Raw genomic sequence first — 20,173 nt, 5'->3', positions numbered from 1 at the left:
GGTTAATCATTTTAGCATCATTTTGTTTGGAACTGTACCTGTGTGTTTTTTTTTGCAAATTGTTAATAAAGTATTCAATCAATCAAATATATATATATATTTATTTTACATTAATAACCTTTTATTTTGAAATTACGGATATAAGGAGGCTGAATGTGTGCACTTGTGAGTTATTTGTGATCAAGCACACGACATTACCAAAGCTGGCCATCTTGGGCAGGTGCGCATCTTTTACCACTCTCCTTCCCGGAAGCGGCGGACAGTAGTGTGAAATGACAGGAGCTTCAACTTCAACTTGTACAACAATGGGATCAGGGGAGAATGTCACAACTGAACGAGCTGTGGCGTCGGCATTATTACCAAAACACTCCTACTGGTTCGATTTCTGGGTGTTTGTGGTCTTTGACGTGGCGTTTTTCATGGTTATGTACTTCGTTGTTCCTTAGTGGTAAGTGTTGAGTTTCACTTATTATTTCTCCAAACATGTACAAAAATAAGGTGCTTACCCGCTTTCCCCAAACGTTAACTAGGTGTCCGGAGTATTTGTGCAATGTATTAGTCCATATTTTTTCATAAAGAAGTGTTTTTATCCCGTCTTTGGCCAACGCTATTCCCCCCTCGTTTACTTCCTGTTTAAGAATGTCAAAATCCTGATGTTTGCACTTTCTCTATTTACGGCCTGTACATCTACATACACGTTTATATTTCAAATATAAAGTACTTGCCCCATGACCACGGATGTTAAAATTATGTACGGGCTGTCAGAAGTACCTGTATATTCCGTATTGTTTAATTAAAAGTATTTTAATCCGATCGGTGGACATTTTCTCACATAGTTATGACGTATCAGAGTGCAATACACCTCACAACCAATAGGGTCGCGTTGTTGAAAGCACATGGCAAAAAAAAGAAGAAAATGGCCACCGATTGGATTAAAATGCTTTTTTATTGAACTATACGGAAGATACGGGTACTTCTGAGGACCCGAACATAATTGTAACATCCGTGGCCATGGGGTAAGCACTTTATATTTGAAATATGAACGTTTATATAGATGTACGAGCCGTAAATGGAGACAGTGCAAACACCAGTTTGAAGTTCATACATGACTGTCATGGTTCATTCCCTGTTGTTAAGCAGTCGTTTTGTTGTATTTGTAGGCATTCTACACTACAGTATTAATACATCAGGATTAGAGGTAATTTAGAAGATAAAATATTTTGATTGTTAAATAAATGAATGCACGTTTATTGTTAAATGATTCACTAACCCTAAAATGTGCCAATTTAACTATTTCTCTGCCTCGCTATTCGCTAATATTTTTGAAGTTGCCCAGTGTTCCGTATTACCATCCGGTGCCCAATGTTCTCATCAAAAGGTGCCTAGTGTTCTGCCAGGTGGTTCTGCTGAATTATTCGGCTCCTCCGGTGCCCACTTTTCTCACCAAAAAATGTGCCCAGTATTTCAGATTACTCGGTCTTCAGAGAGAAAAAAAGGTGCCCAGAAATACCAGGTGCCCACTGTTCCGGTTACCACGTTATCTAATTCGATTACCTTCTGGCTGCGACTGGTAATCATAGTGAAATTAACCAATTTCAACCATTTTGTTTAATTTAAAATAAAAAAATCTAAATAGTGCCCCATGGAACCCCCTCAAGGACCTTTAGGGCAGGGGTCCCTGGACCTCACTTCAAGGGTAACCGGGAACAATGGGCCCCTGAGAACACTGGCACTGGTTATATGTTACATTTGATTTTATATCTACGTTTATTTTACAAATGAGGTGCCACATACATATACTTTTTTAAATGACTTTTAAGGCCCAATATTCCTACAAATGATACATTACTACAAAACCTGTCAGTCATTTTGGGGATAAACAAGAAGTTGAAGGGAAAAGTTATGTCTGATAATGATGTACCGTGGCGTGCATGTTATTGTTTTTACGTTTGAATTTTTTTTTTAGGTGCCCACAAGGTTTGGGTGCCCACTGGACCTGTATCCCAGAGAACTACTGATGTAGTGCTCAATTATCTGAATGTATGTTTGTCATGTTTTGCTTTAGCACATTCTTTTGTCACAGTATAATATCTTTCTTCTAGACATGTCAGTCAGACATTCAAGCTTGAAGTGGAATCCCTGAAGTGCTGTCCTTGCCCCGGCCGCTAATATGGATGGCAAACTGCTGAGACTAAGATGCTACAACTTTGGCGGATATCAACCCAAAGATCCAGAAGATGTTATTTTAAGCGTCATACCCTGGGCATTCTGTTTTCATTTCAAACAACTGTTATTCCTTTGATTGCAAGTTTTTACCTACTAGTTTGTCATCTGCTGTGGTATATTGTTTGGCGCTGGTGGAAAGGCTTTCATTATTATTCGGGAAAGGATTCCTCACCCAGTATTCCCTGGGGCAATTCTAAAATTGACAAGAGTCACTAGAAATGATAGAGAAACACTATTGATTATGCACAGTGCGATCACTAATGTGAAACATTAAGTTCTGCTCATTGTTCTTTTCTTTTTCTTCTTTTTACTGTCAGTGCATGTGCCATAGGTTTACTGGAGTGTTTCATTTCTGTCACCACCAGATTGTCTATTTTAAATGCATGTATTTTAAATAAACAAATACTTTGACATTTGTAAGTGATTTTATTTTGGTTAAAACAAAACGATTTGTTAAAAGGTTGAAGCACTATATTCTGATAGTAATCATTGAAGCACTATATTCTGATAGTAATCATTGCTATAGAGTGTTTGTTCAGTAACAGGGGTCTCTCCAGCTCTTTAATAAAAAGAAAATACATAGGTGGCAACATTTCAGCCAATCAGGAGAGAGTACCCATTTATCAGCTTCATTTTCATAGTGTTACACTTCCAATTTTGTCTGACTGCACATTCCTTTGTGTCATCACTTCCATTTCCATGAAGTCTTGTGTCCCAGACTCAAGACCCAAAAGAGAAATTTGATGTCTCCCCGGGAGCCAGGGTCTTGACTCAAAACCCAAAAGAGAAAATTGATGTCTCCCCACCAATATTGATTCAATGTTGGCATTTCAATCACTAAATTCAACTATAATACAATGTTGATTTAATGACACCTTTTCAACATTTAAATCAATAAAGGAAAGGATATGATTGCTATTAACTACCATAATGAACATAATGTAAAGCAGGCTAAAATAATGTCAACAAGGCAGGTACATTAGCTGGTATTATTATTTATTAAGTATTGATGTAGTTACATAAACAAGTTGATGTACATACATTTGTTTACAAAAGGCAAAAGTCATGTGACTCAAGCATTTTGGTCTCATGTTGTTGCCATGACACCTGCTGGCTAAAAACAGTCAATGCAGGGCTTTATAAATGGCACTGACAACATAATTATTCGTGGCATTTTTATTGATGTAGTATAATGTGACATTTGCTCAATTAGTGATTTTTTTTAAATAATAGTATTCTGTATTTTTTGTGATATGGTGTAGTGTAGTAGGCTACAGTGGTTCTCAAAGGACCCCCAAATTAATGTAGCCAGCCAAGGACCTTCCCTCTGGAGTTTGTTTTGGAGAGTAACATCCAGAAGAACAGTTGAACCAGATTGAACAATGTCTTAAAACTCAATGTGCTCTTTCGCTCCCTGAGTTATAACACTGTCTATGTGAGCCTGAGATCGGGGATCAAATCCAGCTAAGAGGGTTCCCCCAGAAGCATATTTAGCAGATTGAAATCCAATCCTTCAAAGACTTAACTGACTCAGCTTTTCACTCCAACACATGTTTTAAAGAGTAGACCCTCCAGAAAAATGCATTTATGCGATCGCAGAATTTACCGCATAATCAGCAAAATGGCGCATAATTATGCGGGGGTAACGTTTTTTCAAAAAGGCCGCATCGCATAATATGCACATCGCATCGCATAATACGCACATCGCATCGCATAATATGCAACTTTTAACATATTTCGCATTTTTCGCATATCGCATATTTCGCATATTGCCGCATATTTCACAACTTTCCGCATATTTCGCAACTTCCTGCAATTTCACCGCATAAAATTGCACAAAAAAACGCATATTTCGTTGCAGAATCAAGGATTTTAGCCCGCATAATCAAGAGTTTTAGCCCGTATAATCAAGGATTTTTGCCCGCGTTTTTCTGGAGGGTCTAAGTACATCCAGAGGAACACTTGAATCTAATGGAAAACTGTGGTAACAGAGCATGGTGGAAGATGCTATGCTGTCTCTGTGAGCCAGAGGTCATGTGTTCAAATCCAGCTAAGAGTGAAGCTCAGAAGCTCAGAAGCATATTTAACAGAATGAAATCCAATCCTTCAAAGACTGAATGACACTAAAGCAACCTGTGATTTAATAGTTTTATTATTAGAAGGGTGGGGTGTTGCAATGGCACTTCTTATTCCCCCCAACTAGCCCCCCCCCCCCCCCCCCCCCCAACAGGACAACAGTTTTATGTCTGTTTGCCTCCCTGTAAATTTACTCATTTAAAGCAATGAAGTACATTTTTTCCCTTCCACATACATCTACACCTACATCAACACACTTAAAGGAGCACATTTTCAACATGTCTTTGTGTATTTGCTCCTCACTCATGCTTATTAAAAGATGGAACCATGTCCACTCACCCATGTCCACTCATCTCATGGTTCCATCTCTCGCGTCTCTTGTAGCTATCTGCGTGAAGTGGGCGGACGCCAACCTGCCTTCCGGTTTCCTAAAAAGGCGTCCGGCCGTCCGCCCACTTCACGCAGAGACGCGAGACTATGCAGATACGGGAAGTAAACCGGAGATGGTGTGTCTTGCCAATGTCAGTGGGGAGAGCCTTGTTTTTTTTTTGTCGATCTGCTATCTGAAACCAGGAATTTCAAATTACGCTATGGCCGGGGTGGGGGCGGGATGGCTGGGACATACAGGCTATGGGACGTTTGGACTGCTCCACTCCTTGTAATAATAATAATAATAATAATAATAATAATACCAGCTAACATCCCTGCCTTGTTGACATAATTATTTTAGCCTGCTACATTATGTTCTTTATGGTAGTTAGTTAATAACAATCATATCTTTGATTTATTGAAGTGAGGGAATGTATTCTACTATTTCTTGTTAAATTTCCAGTAATCCCATCAGTGTGTTTTTGCGACGAGGTCTGACTTTTTGATGGTTACAGCCTGTAAGAGACATCAAATTTCTCTTTTGGGCCTTGAGTCCCAAGACTCAAGACCCAAAAGAGTCTTGAGTTAAACGCATTAGATCCAAGTAGACATCAAATCTCTCTTTTGGGCCTTGAGTCTGGGCCCAAAAGAGAAATTTGATGTCTACTTGGATCTAATGCGTTGCGTCTTGAGTCTTGGGCCCTCTACTGGCCCTCTACTGGCAGTGACGTCACACTTCGGTGCTCTATATCCATTGCCATTGGCAATGCATTGGGCGCTTAAAGTTAAATGTCTCAAAAACTACAAAACATTTCAAAGTAAAAAGTTCAAGCATTTGTGTCCACAGTAAGATGAATTATAAAAAAGTGTGAATGGAGTTTCTAGGTGAAAGCGTTGTTTGAGGTGCCAAAACTTTTAGAGGAGTACATTTCTAAACCTATGAAACATTTCAAAGATTTGTTTTCAGGCAAACATTGTTCACAGTAAGATGAACATTTTAAAGTTTGAATGGGGTTTCTAGGTGTAAGTATGTAGGATTAATAGCCTGCCAAAGTTTGTACTTTTCACCCTAAAATCTATAAAAGCAGTGATGGTCAATGACAAAATGGACAAGAGTTTCTAGGTGAAAGTGTTTTTTTGAGGTCCATTTTGACAATCACTGCTTTTATAGATTTTAGGGGGAAAAGTACAAACTTTGGCAGGCTAATGGGCTATTAGTCATACATACTTACACCTAGAAACCCCATTCAAACTTTAAAATGTTCATCTTACTGTGAACAATGTTTGCCTGAAAACAAATCTTTGAAATGTTTCATAGGTTTAGAAATGTACTCCTCTAAAAGTTTTGGCACCTCAAACAACGCTTTCACCTAGAAACTCCATTCACACTTTTTATAATTCATCTTACTGTGGACACAAATGCTTGAACTTTTTACTTTGAAATGTTTTGTAGTTTTTGAGATATTTAACTTTAAGTGCCCATTGGGCACTAATGAAACATACATTAACCACTTTAACCCTATTTTATACCTAGGCTATTTTAATATATTTAGTACTTTTACTTTTGGTACTTTAAGTACATTTTGATGCCAATACTTTTGTACTTTTACTTGTAACAGAGTATTTTTATATTGCAGTATTGGTACTCTTACTTAAGTAAAGAATTTGAGTACTTTTTCCACCACTGCACAGAGGTGTAGATGGTTTAGTGTTGATGACTTGAAAGCAGTCTGGGGATCGATTCACTCTGCAGGTTGAACATCCGGTTCAAAAACGGAAACGGAAATGCTGCGTCCGTGTAAGATGAACTTTCTCAACACACCGGATCAAGTAGGCGGGGCTTTGGACCGGATGTGAATACGGGTTTAAAATGGACGCAAGCGCACGACGCTCGTTTGCTTTGAATTGTTTGGTGTGCACTGCGCCACTGCTCTATAGAAGGTATTTATATCAACATGACACGTTTTTATCCACCAATATTTAACACCATTATTATTTAAGCTTTCAAGGTGTTGTAGGACTGTGAATTATTATGACACCAAACATGGACAAATATGTGAAATATTGTGTTTTATAACCGAGGGAGAAAATGCATCAAACTTTCTATAGAGTCTGACTTGTTCCAAATGATCACTGAACTAAATTGTCACCTAAAGTTTAAACCTTAAACCACACTCACTGTGAGGAGGTTTGTAGATCTAATCCCGCCATATATACATTAATGTGCGTTTTGTAATCTATTTAAGCCTTGGATCAAGACTGTCAGGGATTTTATTTATGGTGATCGAGTCTTGATGTTTGTTGGTCGTTTTAAACGACTCATAAATCCCCATAAATGAACCCAAACCAACACATAACGTGTTTAAACCCAAAGCCACGCATGTTACCAGTCCATACGGGTCAGTTGTGTTCCGTAATATTGCGTAAAATTGAATAAATAAGTGTTTTAATCCCGTGTGTGTCGGAACGCCGTTCTATTTCCACATTTACATGGAGTGTAATACCTGCGTTCACCTGCTGCGCCAGTTTACCAAATAGTTTGTGGTTCTGTGTTAGCTCTGGTTCAGAGCGTTAGTGAGTTCCCTCTAACGCTCTGGAAGACCCCTCGCTCTGCGCATGTACAAGGAATTCCACTGCCCTGCCAGCGTTCAAGTGTAGTGAAAATAAACTAAACCATTTCTTTGGGCAGAAAATAAAATATGTAAGCGAGACGGACATTATTTATATTTACTCCACAGTGCCCTCTACAGATCTGGGGGATTTGAACTTACCATTAACCAAAATGTAGAGGGCACTGTGGAGTAAATACAAATAATGTCCGTCTCGCTGACATATTTTATTTTCTGCCCAAAAAGTGTATTTTACAGAGTAGGTGGGGTGCGTTTAGGCGTGCGGGGTTGGAGAATATACTTTCAACAACACAAAACAGCCTTTGCTTCGGTGAGTAGCGAAATGGTTTAGTTTATTTTCACTACACTTGAACGCTGGCAGGGCAGTGGAATTCCTTGTACATGCGCAGAGCGAGGGGTCTTCCAGAGCGTTAGAGGGAACTCACTAACGCTCTGAACCAGAGCTACATTTATGTATGCATTGTAAATATAAAGTGATTATCTTAAAGCCACAGATGTTATCCGTACATACGGGGTGTTAGTGTTCAGTTAATGTTCAGTATAGTTTAATAAAAAAGTGATTTAATCCCTTCTGTGGATGAACGTCATTGTATTTCCTGGATTACATGGGGTGTAATACCGTAGATATGGATGGATGGATGGATGGTGATGTTCAGACAGACCAGATTGAACCATTTATTCATTGGATAATGTGGAATATTACTGAACATAAAGGGTCCGTATGGTGGGATAACATCTGTGGCTTTGGGATTAACACTTTATATTTAGAGTAATATACATTTATCAAGATGTTTGAGACTTTAACATGGAACTAACTACAAACACTGTTTTTGGAGAGTGTTCAAGAATGTCATAGATGAGATCATAATAAGGGTAATAATAATAATAATAATAATAATGACATTTTATTTGTACAGCACTTTACACATAAAACATTCGTAAAATATCTAGAACAAAACAAATGTAAAAGCCTAAGGATAGGAGAGATAACGGAGCTATAAATTGTAACATAAGATAAATGACACTCAGGCAGGAGAATAATTAAACTAAGTATCAAAATCAATAAGAAGAAATGTGAGTCTTGATCTAATGCTAAGATGAAACTATAATATCGTCTCTATCGGGAGGAAACCTCAGAATGTCACAAAACTGTTACTTTTCAGGATTCAAAAATGGCAAAAGTATCAGATCTACAAGCTCAAAACATGTTGCTTTGTGCGTTTCAAGCTTGTAGATCTGCTACTGTTGATGCTTTTATGCGACGCTGTAGTATGATCAAATAGGACACGAGGTTTCTGCCCGACAACAACAAACGTATACTTAACACTATAGCATACATGGGCAACCGGCCGCCCGGGGGCCACATGCGGCCCCCACCTTCACTTAATGCGGCCCGCAGGTTAATAGTGATATATTATTGATGTCAGCTGTTACAATTCCACACATGCAATCATGACCTGCTTTAACTACTTCAGTCTAAATTATCAGTTTAAAGGAGTAGTCACCCAAAAAATGACTTATTTCCTAACAATTACACACCCCATGAAGCCTTGAATTCATGGAGATATTCTTGTTTTTGTCGCATTCCTAAGACAATAATTTGATGACCAGCGGTCTGTCCGGTAGGAGACACAAAGAGTCTCCTTTGAGTCTCCTACCGGATACATAAGGATCTTTATTATCATCATCAAATTATTGGCTTAGGAATGCGACAAAAAACTAAGAAATCTCCATGAATTCAAGGCTTCATGGGGTGTGTGATTGATAGAAAATAAGTCATTTTTTGGGTGAACTACTCCTTTAATGACTTTATGTCCAATGTATTTGTATTTAAGTTCATAAAGTTATCTTAAGTATAAGTAAATCCATTTGAAATTAAATAAATACCCAAAAAGAATTCAGGATTCCAATTCCAAAATAGCAGATCTACAAGCTCAAAACGCGTCGCGACGTGGTTTGAGCTTGTAGATCTGGTATTTTTGCTACTTTTGTGTGACATACTAGAATGACGAATTTAATTTACAAAAAAAAGTTAAAATAAGGAGATAAGAGGTTTCTCCCCGACAACAACAATATGCAGTGTTCTCCTCTGCAGTGAGTGTGGAAATATAGTGGCTCTATTTTCTATTATTGTTTTTATTATTATTCTACAATATATTAAATGTAATGTTGGTGTATATCTGTGTCTTGCAGGTTAATCATGAGGTGACCTTCAGCAGAGTGGACTAAATCTACTTCATACAGTGAGTTAAAAACGCTGAGTCATGCCTCCTAGCTATGACTCAGCGTTTGACTCGCTGTATGAATGCTTCAGGGAAGGTTCAAAGGATGGATGGAGTCATCAGGAGATAGCTGGTAATAGAGTGTCTGTAACTCAGGACAAGGGGCTTGAAGATGGAACCTCGATGGAGTCGACGCAGCAACGAGCCCTGAGAGCTGAAACGTATAACGGTGCCAACGAACGCTCTCCGTCGGAGATACAAGGCGTACGGTGCTCGGGACGTGGTGCCATACAACCTACGCGGCTCTATTAATACCAGCTATCTTCAACCACGCTGTGGGAGACCCCACACGGTACGTACCTGGATCACACCTGAACACTATAAACTATAGGGCTGTGTCACCATTAAGACCGGGAACGCATCTGTGTCAAATGGCAGATATACAAGCTCATAGTGCCGTGCTATGAGCTTGTAGATCTGCTATTTAAGACTAACATTCTTACTAAAATCTTTGCTTCTGGAACAAAATATTTTGAGATGGGGGTCTGCGGGGGTCTGAGGATTTCTACATTTGTAGAATCCCCCCAGAAGCAAAGATTTGAGTTAAAAATGTTTGCTTAAAAAGATATATATATTCAAAGATTTGCACACATTTTCACGATTTCTTTCGAAAAAATTGCAGATCTACAAGCTCATAGCGCGGCACTCGGTGCCGCGCTATGAGCTTGTAGATCTGCAATTTTTTTTATAGCCTATTAAGAAATCTAAAAATGACACGGATACGTTCCCGGTCTTAAAGGGTTAAAGGAGAATTCCAGTCATTTTAGATGTTTGCTTTGATGTGTCGCTAATCACTCACCAACATACAAAGGGCAGTTGAATTTTTCCAGAGAAGCCCCTGTTGTCCATTGTGGAGACCCCTTCCCCCTGCTGCCTACCGGTCCATAATTGAAGTCTCCATGGGGTGACTAATCGATAGAAAAGAAGTACATTTTTGGGTGAACTATCCCTTTAAGTAATGTAAAGTATACATGATGTGAACATGTACGGTACATCATTATCAGACCTAAATGTACCTTTAACTTACTGTTTTATGCCCACAGTGGCTGTAGGTGACAGGTTTTGTAGCAATTGTAGAAATATTAGGCCTCAATTGTCGAATGTTTAAGCGTCTTGAATCATGTACTTAAAGGGATATTTCACTTTAAAAAAAATGTGGGTCATTTTATCGTATACTCAGGCTTTTGTGAGCCCCGCCCCCAGACCGTTTTTAAGTTGCTCGATTCAGTATTTAGATATTTGATATTCATTTCATTTTCCTATACAAACCATTATAACTTCAAATTCAATTTTTTGTTGTTGTTAGATGTTAGATTCATCAAAAACACCCGTCCTTGGTTCTGGTGACTCACCCCGCCCTCCTAATACGTGAGGGGGGCGTGTTTTTTGATAACTTTTTTCATTTATTTTAAATATTGTTTTTGGAAAATGAAGAAAAAAAAATGAAATAAAACATTTTAATAAAATAAATAAAAAATAATCTTAAAAACACGCGCCACTCGCGTATTAGTAGGTCAGGATGAGTCACCAGAACCAAGGACGGGTGTTTTTGATGAATCTAACATGTAAAAAATGTAGTTTGAAGTTATAATGAGTTTGTATAGGAAGGGGGTGTGTCTGATAAAATGAATATCAAATATCTAAATACTGAATCAAGCAACAAAACTGTCTGGGCGGCTCACGAAAGCCTGAATGGACGATAAAATGACCAAAGGTTTTTTTGAAAGTGAAATATCCCTTTAAGTTACTTAAATACTTACTTTGAGGAATAGAAATGGCCAATTACACATTGAAGGGCCCACTTTTCCCGGGTGCCCACTCTTCTGGTTACACAATCGCACATTTGTTTGAGGTAATCGCTATTCGTTTCTATGTTTGAAAAATGTTTTTTTTTTTTCAAACATGTTCATAAAATGGAAATGGCCGACCCTGTTTACGAAGCTTAAAAGCCAGCAATTTTTTTTTATTTTCAATGCCAAACAAACACAATTTAAATCGTTAATCGCAATTATTTGTAACAATTACTCAAGTAAAATGCCATAATGGTGACACAGCCCTGTCAGAGACCAGCTTATGGCTCTACAGACCATCATGGCTTCCAAAATGTCACCCTGTAAGGCCTGCTCAACTCAACGTTTTTGTTTTCTTTTTTGTGTCTTTACAGAACATGAAGATGACAAGAAGAAGACGTCCGTAAGGCAGTGAAGATGGCAGGAAGGTAGGAACCTTTTGATTGCAGCTGCTGCTTGTTAAGGGGGCTACATGCAACATGCTACCATACCATGTATGTGGTCATTTGCGTCGTCTATCGTTTCACGTCATTTGCATCGCGTCATTTGTGGGTAAAGCTTCATCACGTCGGTCCACATCACATAGGACCATGTGCCTTTTTGTGATTTATGTGATTTTATTTATTGTTTCACGTAATTTGCGCCCAAAGCTTTGATCACATCGGTCCACATCACATACGACCATATGTGGTCGTAACTTTTCCTCTTTTTCTCTATTCTTTGCTTTAATAAAGCAATAACAAAATTATTTGTTTTCATTAACTTTTGTGTCCGAGTCATTTGATCGATTTTTTGTTTTAGAAAAACTTTCTTTCTTTTCACAAACACATTTCTTTCTTCTTGCCTGTCTATTGCACTAGTTCTTCACTAGTGGTTTGTGTGTGTACAAATGTATGTGATGTGCAGCTATGTGATTTATGTCTGGTATCATTATGGTAGCATGTAGCCCCATTAACACTGTGTTTACAGTCATCTATGCTGTAGGTCTGTGCAAACTAAAAGAGAAAGCAAATGATGTGCGTTGTGTCATTTGCTTCTTTCTTAGTGTTTTTTAATTTCATTTGCTGTTTGAGTCGTGGCTGCTGTTCAAGGTAAGTGATAGTAGTGACACGGTCTATCATTGGTTGTCGGGCAGAAACCTTGTATATGTATGTATGTGTGTGTATGTATATATATATATATATGTGTGTGTATATATATATATATATATATATATATATATATATATATATATATATATATATATATATATATATATATATATATATATATATATATATATATATATATATATATATATGTAAATATATATATGTATGTATATATGTGTATGTGTGTATTTGTCGTAAATACATTTCTTTACTTGGTCATACCGTGTGACAGTGTTACACATTAAAGCAGTACAAACAGCCGATCTACAAGCTCACAACGCAAAGATCATGATAATTACATTGGATCCATTGGAACACAGGTTATTTTGTGTCCATTTTAAAAAGTAACAATTGTGGACATACAAGGTTTCTGCCTGACCTCCATACTTTAACTTCCCCTTTTTTCTCTTCTCTATTATTTGCTTTAATAAAGTTATTACTTTTTTCCCCCCTAGTGTGTCTTTGTGTGGTTTTTGTGTGTACAAATGGAACCAAATGGACCCGTCACTGGTCCATTTGGTTCCATTTGTAGTACTGACAGTATACGTATACTAGGCTGTTTATGTAATGACAGGGTACAGTATATGTAGGCTCACACTAAGCTGTATAATATAGTGACAGGGTACAGTATATGTATACTAGGTTGTATAATATAGTGACGGGGTACAGTATATGTATACTAGGTTGTATAATATAGTGACAGGGTATAGTATATGTGGCTCTTGGTCACATAGCAAACTCACATAGTTAAACCTATTTGCGCTTTATCTATTTTTGATAAAGTTAAAAATATAGCTTTTTTTTGCCCTGTCATAGTATCAAGTAAACCTTTTTTAGTTTTAACTGTAAAATTTGCACTATCAGCGTCATTCGCTTAGCGCCGCTTGCGTTGCGTCATTTAACGGGTGGCGGGCCAGCGGTTTGCGTTGTTTGCGTTCAATGCCCGTCATTCGTGAAGAATAAGTAAGTAGGGACTGGACCAGTGTTTTTTTATTATTGGGTCACGGCCAGCGTTTTGATTTGATTTGCGTCGCGTCTCAGGATTTCACGTAACATCCGTGCAGGTAAGTCATCACGTCAGCCCACATCACATAAGTCCATGGTGTAGTGTAGTGTAGTATGTGATGTGGATTGATGTGATGTATGTGTTGTCATTTCACAACACATGCGGGTAAAAATTACATTTGATTTCACGTCGCTTCCGTCATATGCAGGTAAGTCTTCATCACGTCAGCTCACATCACATATGACCGTACAGGGGGGCCGCATGTGATGTGCATTGATGTGATGTATGTGTTGTGTTGTGTCATTTCACAACATATGCGGGTAAAACATCATCACGTTAGTCCACGTCACATATGAACATATGTGGAGGTATGTGATGCATGTCGTCCTTTACGTCGTTTCACGTAATATGATTGGCGTTGTACCGTTTAAGGTTATTTGCGAGTAAATCACGTCAGGCCACATCACATTACTGGTCAGTTAATGTGATGTGGATTTATGTGATTTTGTGATTATTTCACGACATTTGCGGATAGCTCGTCATTCACATCGGTCGGCAATTTTTTTCTTTTAGGCGAGGTACACGCCGTTGTTTACAGTAGGTCAGAACAGGAAGAGATGTAGGGCCATCATTCATATCATATGCATTTAACCTATTAAGACCTGGAACTGTGTCATTTTTAGATTTGAGCTAAAAAGCTTTATTTTACACTTTGGCTATTCAAAAATAGCAGATATACAAGCTCATAGCGCAGCACCAAGTGCCGCGCTATGAGCTTGTAGATCTGTTATTTTTGATTTTTTTTTTTTAAATGTGTGCAAATCTTTGAATATATATATTTTTAAAGCGAATATTTTTTAACTCAAATCTTTGCTTCTGGGGGGGTCCCTGGAACAAAATATTTTGATGGGTGTCCACGGCCAAATACATATCATTTTGGGGGTCCTTGACATGAAAAAGTTTGAGAACCACTGATATAGAAACTTATGTTTTTCAGAAAACTGTTGGGATTTAGGAGACATGTAGAATCGGCTTCAGGTCTTAAAGGGTTAATGACTTTGGTTATTCCTGTTGCTTGTGTTTTATGTTGTGTATTAATGTTATTCATAGTGTTGTATGTTGTTTACTAATGTCATTCATAGTGTTGTATGTTGTGTACTAATGTCATTCATGCTGTTGCTGTATTGCTGACAAATATTGGCACAATTGATTTTAGGTTGCGTCATTTGCGTTAAAGCTTAATCACGCCAAATCACATCACATATGACCAGTATGTGATGTGAAGGTGTGTGACGGATGTCGGCATGTGCATCACGTATAGTTACTCGTTATTTGTGCCGTCATTTGCGAGTAAAGCTTCATCACGTCAATCCACATCACATAATAATAATAATAAGGGTAATAATAATAATAATAATAATAATAATAATAATAATATAATATGAATGATACATACAACCATATGACCAGTATGTGATGTGGACTTCGTTTCACGTTGTTTGCCTACAATGCTCGTCATTTGGCAGGAGAATAATGAAGAAAATGGACTGATGCTGGACTGAGACTGATGCAGAGAACATGAAGCAAAGAATGCTGCTGCCATTGCGTCATATGCGCCTCGTATAATTTATGTCAATCGTACACAAATTATGTAAATTATACGAGTCTCTCTATCTCTCTCTCTGTCTCTATCCCTCATCTCTCTATCTCTCCCCCTGGTAAGTATGTTGGTGAATGTAATGCACATTACAAAGTGCTTTGGTTAAAGGTACTATAGATAAATGCACCATTTAAATTGTAAACTTTGAATTGAACTCATAGGCATCAGCTAGCAGCCACTGTGACACTGTGTAAGAGGCAGTTCGTCACTGTAGACTGTATTACTCCTGGAAAATAAACATTAGTCATAACTGTGTGATTGCATTCTAAACATTACAGTCATAACTGATGTCATTCAAAATGTGTAAGCTCTATATTTAACAGCTACCAGGCATTGTGCCACTGCAGAGGTTCCCAAACCTTTTAGCTCAGGACCCAAACTAGTGAAGATAATAGATTTGCAAGCTCACAACGAGCATGTAAATCTATTTTCACAACCTCTTTTTTTGTTTGTTTCTAATTTATTGCTTAGATTTGTTGTTTTCACGAAATAGCATATGTTCTATTTTGCTTGCTTCTTATATGTGCTTTTAATTCATTTTCATTTTACTATTTGACCCCAAGAAAAATAGTCACTGTTTGAATCTGGATCTGAAATTATCAATAAACAAGCAATGGCAAAAACACACTGTAATGTAAACATTTCAGTGTAAATATTTTCATAACGTTTTAGCTCAAGACCCAAAAGAGAAATGTGATGTCTCCCTGGGACCTAGTGAGAATAGCAGATCTACAAGCTCTGCTTGTAGATCTGCTATTTTCAGTACTCTTATTTTAATATTTTAAATGGAATTTCTTTGATTTTTGTTTTTAAATATATCGGGTTCTTTTGAAACATAAGGACGTTTTACTACTCTAAGTATTTTATTTTATTCATGTAAAACAAATGTAGGATACTAAAAGGAAAGAGGAATATTTACTGACTGATCTCAAAAACAAATGAAAACTGGCAGAAATAAAGACTCACTCCATAAAAACCTTAAGGAAAACTCCTCAGACAGAGAAAAACATATATTTTTATTTTATTTTTTCTATGTTCATCAAGTGCTCCAAGTGCTCAAAATGAAAAGTGCAGCAACACACATTTAGGTCGTAGGACCATCGTCAGTGCTATATCAACAGATGTAATCATTTGCAATTAAAGCTTCATCACGTCAGTCCACAACACATAATGACCGTAGTGTAGTGTAGTGTAGTATGTGATGTGGATTTATGTGTTGTCATTTGTGGGTAAAGCTTCATTATTCATGCCGGTCAATAGGCGATGGCACTGACGATGGTCCTTTGACCCAAACGTTTGCTGCTGCACTTTTCACTTTAAGCACTTGGAGCTCTTTATGAGCATGAAAAAATAAAACACTAATATATTTTTTTAGTCTCTGTCTAAGGGGTTTTTCTTAAGGTTTTTGTGGAGTGAGTCTTTTCTAAAACCGGTTTTCCTTTTGTATAAAGATGTTAACACAGCTTCACATTTATGGTCTGTAAATGATTAAATTATTACAAATTTCTAAATGTTTTTGTTTGGAAGAGTCAAGATTGTATTTCACACTTGTAAGTTCTGTGGATATTTTTGCTTTGTTTTTTTGATACAAATATGATGTATTGTTTACCCGATGATTAAATGCATTATCAGGTTGTCATTTAAAAAAAAAAAAAAAAAGTAAAACAAAAAATCCACAGAGCTTTAAAAAGTGTTGAATAAAATAACCCTTTAAACCCTTTAAAAACAATCTTAATTGTGAAACTTAACTACATTTTGCTCATGTACTAAGCGTTAATCGATAGGGTTATGTTTTGATGTTGTAGATCTTTGAAATGTGTAAATCAGGGGGTGTTATTTACTCATGACCCAAGAAAATGTGTCTACAATTGAGTCCCGACCCATAACTTGGGAAACAGCGGACCAGGGTCCATTTGTTGCCTTAAATCTATGAGGTTCTTTTGAAATATGAGAACTTTTTATTTCTGTAAATGTTTTTATTTTAAAAATTGTAGGAAACTAAAAGGAAAAAGAGGAAGATTTATAGACAGAGATTAAGAAAATCTATTTTTGTTTTATTTGTTTCATGATCATAAAGTGATCCAAGTGCTCAAAGTGAAAAGTGCAGCAACACACATTTAGGTCATAGGACCATCGTCAGTGCTATATCATCAGATCTAATCATTTGCGGTTAAAGCTTCATTACGTCAGTCCACATCACATATGACCATAGTGTATGTCTGGTGTAGTGTAGTGTAGTGTAGTGTAGTATGTGATGTGGATTTATGTCTTGTATCATTTTGCGTAATTTGATTTGCGTCTCGTCTTATCATTTCACGTCACTTATAATTCATTTGCAGGTAAGTCTTCATCACGTCAGTCCACATCACATATGACCATAGGCGCTGTATGTGATGTGGATTTATGTGTTGTCATTTGTGGGTAAAGCTTGATTATTCAGGGCGGTCAGTAGGCGATGCACTGACGATGGTCCTTTGACCCAAACGTTTGCTGCTGCACTTTTCACTTTTAGCACTTGGAGCTCTTTATGAGCATGAAAAATTAAAACACTAATATATTTACTTAGTCTTTGTCTAAGGAGTTTTCCATAAGGTTTTTGTGGAGTGAGTCTTTTCTTCAACCGGTTTTTATTTTTTATAAAGATGTTAACATGCCTATCCATTTATGGTCTGTAAATGATTACATTATTACAATTTTCAAAAATATAAAATTGGTTGGAGGAGTTGAGATTTTATTTCACACTTGTAAGTTTTGTGGACATTTTTGTTTTTTGATAACAAATATGATCTATATGTCTTTTACCCGATTAAAAGCATTATCAGGTTTTTATTAAAACAATGTCCACAGAGCTTTAAAAAAGTGTTAAAATAAAGTTCCTCTAAAAATGTCAATCTTAATTGTGAAACTTAATTACATGTTGCTCATGTACTTAATCCATAGGGTTAGGTTTTCATCTGCCGTAGTTGTAGATCTTTATTTAAATGTTCATTTCTGCTGTAGTTGTAGATCTTTGAAATGTGTAAATCAGTGGTTCTCAACCTTATTCTGGATCTGACCACTTAACATGGCAGCCGTGTTAAGTGGACAGATGGGTGGGCCTTTTCAGAGCATGCTTTAAAGACCAATCAATCAATTGGTACTAACTTAGTATAAATTCTTTATTTAGTATAACTTTTTTATATTAAATCTTAATGTTTTTGCCAAATATTTAGGAGGAGAACCACTGGTTTAAATTTCAACTAAATGTACGTTGTATGTTAAACAAATGATTCCCCTACTTTATGGAATTGCTTTTCTTTTTTAATTTACTTTATGAAATTATTTTGAGCTTGTAGATCTTCACTCTTGTAGATTTTCATTATTTTCTATTCTTTATGGAATTTCTTATTTAGCGACATTGAGCTTGTAGATCGGCTATTTTCACTTTTTATGTTTTTTGGACATCAACAATATTCCAATATGTCATATCTGCTCCATTCAGAACAAACCAATGTCATTTTTAAATGTATTTAATACATTACATTGTTCAATGAACCGTAATCCACGGGCCAATCACCTGCTGGAAGCTTTAATTGAATACTTAATTAACAGGTTGGGGGAGGGGGGGGGGGTTATTTACTCATGACCCAAGAAAATGTGTCCACGACCCTTTATTGAGTCCCGACCCATAACTTGGGAAACAGTGGACAAGGGTCCATTTGGTTCCATGTGTTTCCTTAAATATATGAAGTTCCTTTGAAAAATAACGTTTTATTTCTGCACATTTCTTTCTTTTTTTTTATTGTAGGAAACTAAAAGGAAAAAGAGGAATATTTACTGACTGTAGCTGGTCTCAAAAACAAAGCAAAACTGGCAGAAAAAAAGACTCCCTCCACAAACTCCTTAGACGGAGACAAAGAAAAGCTATTTTTATTTTATTAGTTTCATGATCATAAAGTGCTCCAAGGGATCAAAGTGAAAAGTTCAGCAGCAAACATTTAGGTCATAGGACCATCGTCAGTGCTATATCATCAGATCTAATCATTTGCGGTTAAAGCTTCATTACGTCAGTCCACATCACATATGACCATAGTGTATGTCTGGTGTAGTGTAGTGTAGTATGTGATGTAGACTTATGTCTCGTTTCATTTTGCGTAATTTGATTTGCGTCTCGTCTTATCATTTCACGTCACTTCAGTCATGTGCAGGTAAGTCTTCATCACGTCAGTCCACATCACATATGACCGCTGTAGGCGCTGTATGTGATGTGGATTTATGTGTTATGTGTCATTTGCGGGTAAAGCTTCATTATTCACGGCGGTCAGTAGGCGAGGTACTGACGATGGTCCTTTGACCCAAAAGTTTGCTGCTGCACTTTTCACTTAGCTCTTGGAGCACTTTATGAGCATGAACAAATAAAATGCAAATATATTTTCTTAATCTCTGTCTAAGGAGTTTTCCTTAAAGTTTTTGTGGAGTGAAAACATGGCTACCTATTTATGGCCTGTCCATGAATTTTCCATGGCCAGTCATTTTGGATCAATAAAAGTAGGAAAAAAAGCTGTTAATCTAGTCCGGACTTGTCCTTTAACATGGCAGCCTTGTTAAGTGGATAAACTAAATTGGTAAATGGATGAACTGTGACGGGATAGATGAGGGAGGTCAGCACGAGTTTTTTTTGTGTGCAAATATTAATTTGAATATCTGTTAGTTTATTGTATCTTATCTGTATTTTGTTTTAGTTTTTCTCCTTTTTTATTGTTGTAATGTTAATTATTGACATGTATTTTGGGTTGTTTTCCTGTTTTCTTCTTGGTCGTCATGACTTCATAGGCTTGTCAAAATTACATAATAGCATTAGTCTTTGATGGATAATATCATTGGAAATTATGTAATATTTTCACAAAAAATATTTCAGTTGAAATGTATGTTTTGTTTTAACTTCCATTTTTTTGTAATTGTATTTATTTGTTTATTTATTGCTTTCTTCTTTTTTTTTTATAA

At 36.9% G+C, this 20,173-nt stretch overlaps 1 long non-coding RNA gene across 1 annotated transcript; it reads left to right on the top strand.

Annotated features, from left to right (window-relative positions):
• Positions 1-198: 198 nt before the first annotated feature.
• Positions 199-2,637, top strand: LOC311039656. Its single transcript, XR_014600182.1, has 2 exons — positions 199-448; positions 2,103-2,637. It is a non-coding gene; the product is annotated as an uncharacterized lncRNA (long non-coding RNA).
• Positions 2,638-20,173: the final 17,536 nt, after the last annotated feature.

The sequence above is a fragment of the Gymnoscopelus microlampas genome (assembly GCF_963454915.1).
Source record: "Gymnoscopelus microlampas genome assembly, chromosome: 23".
NCBI classification, from domain to species: Eukaryota; Metazoa; Chordata; class Actinopteri; order Myctophiformes; family Myctophidae; genus Gymnoscopelus; species Gymnoscopelus microlampas.
This window is presented reverse-complemented; position numbering and strand designations above follow the sequence as displayed.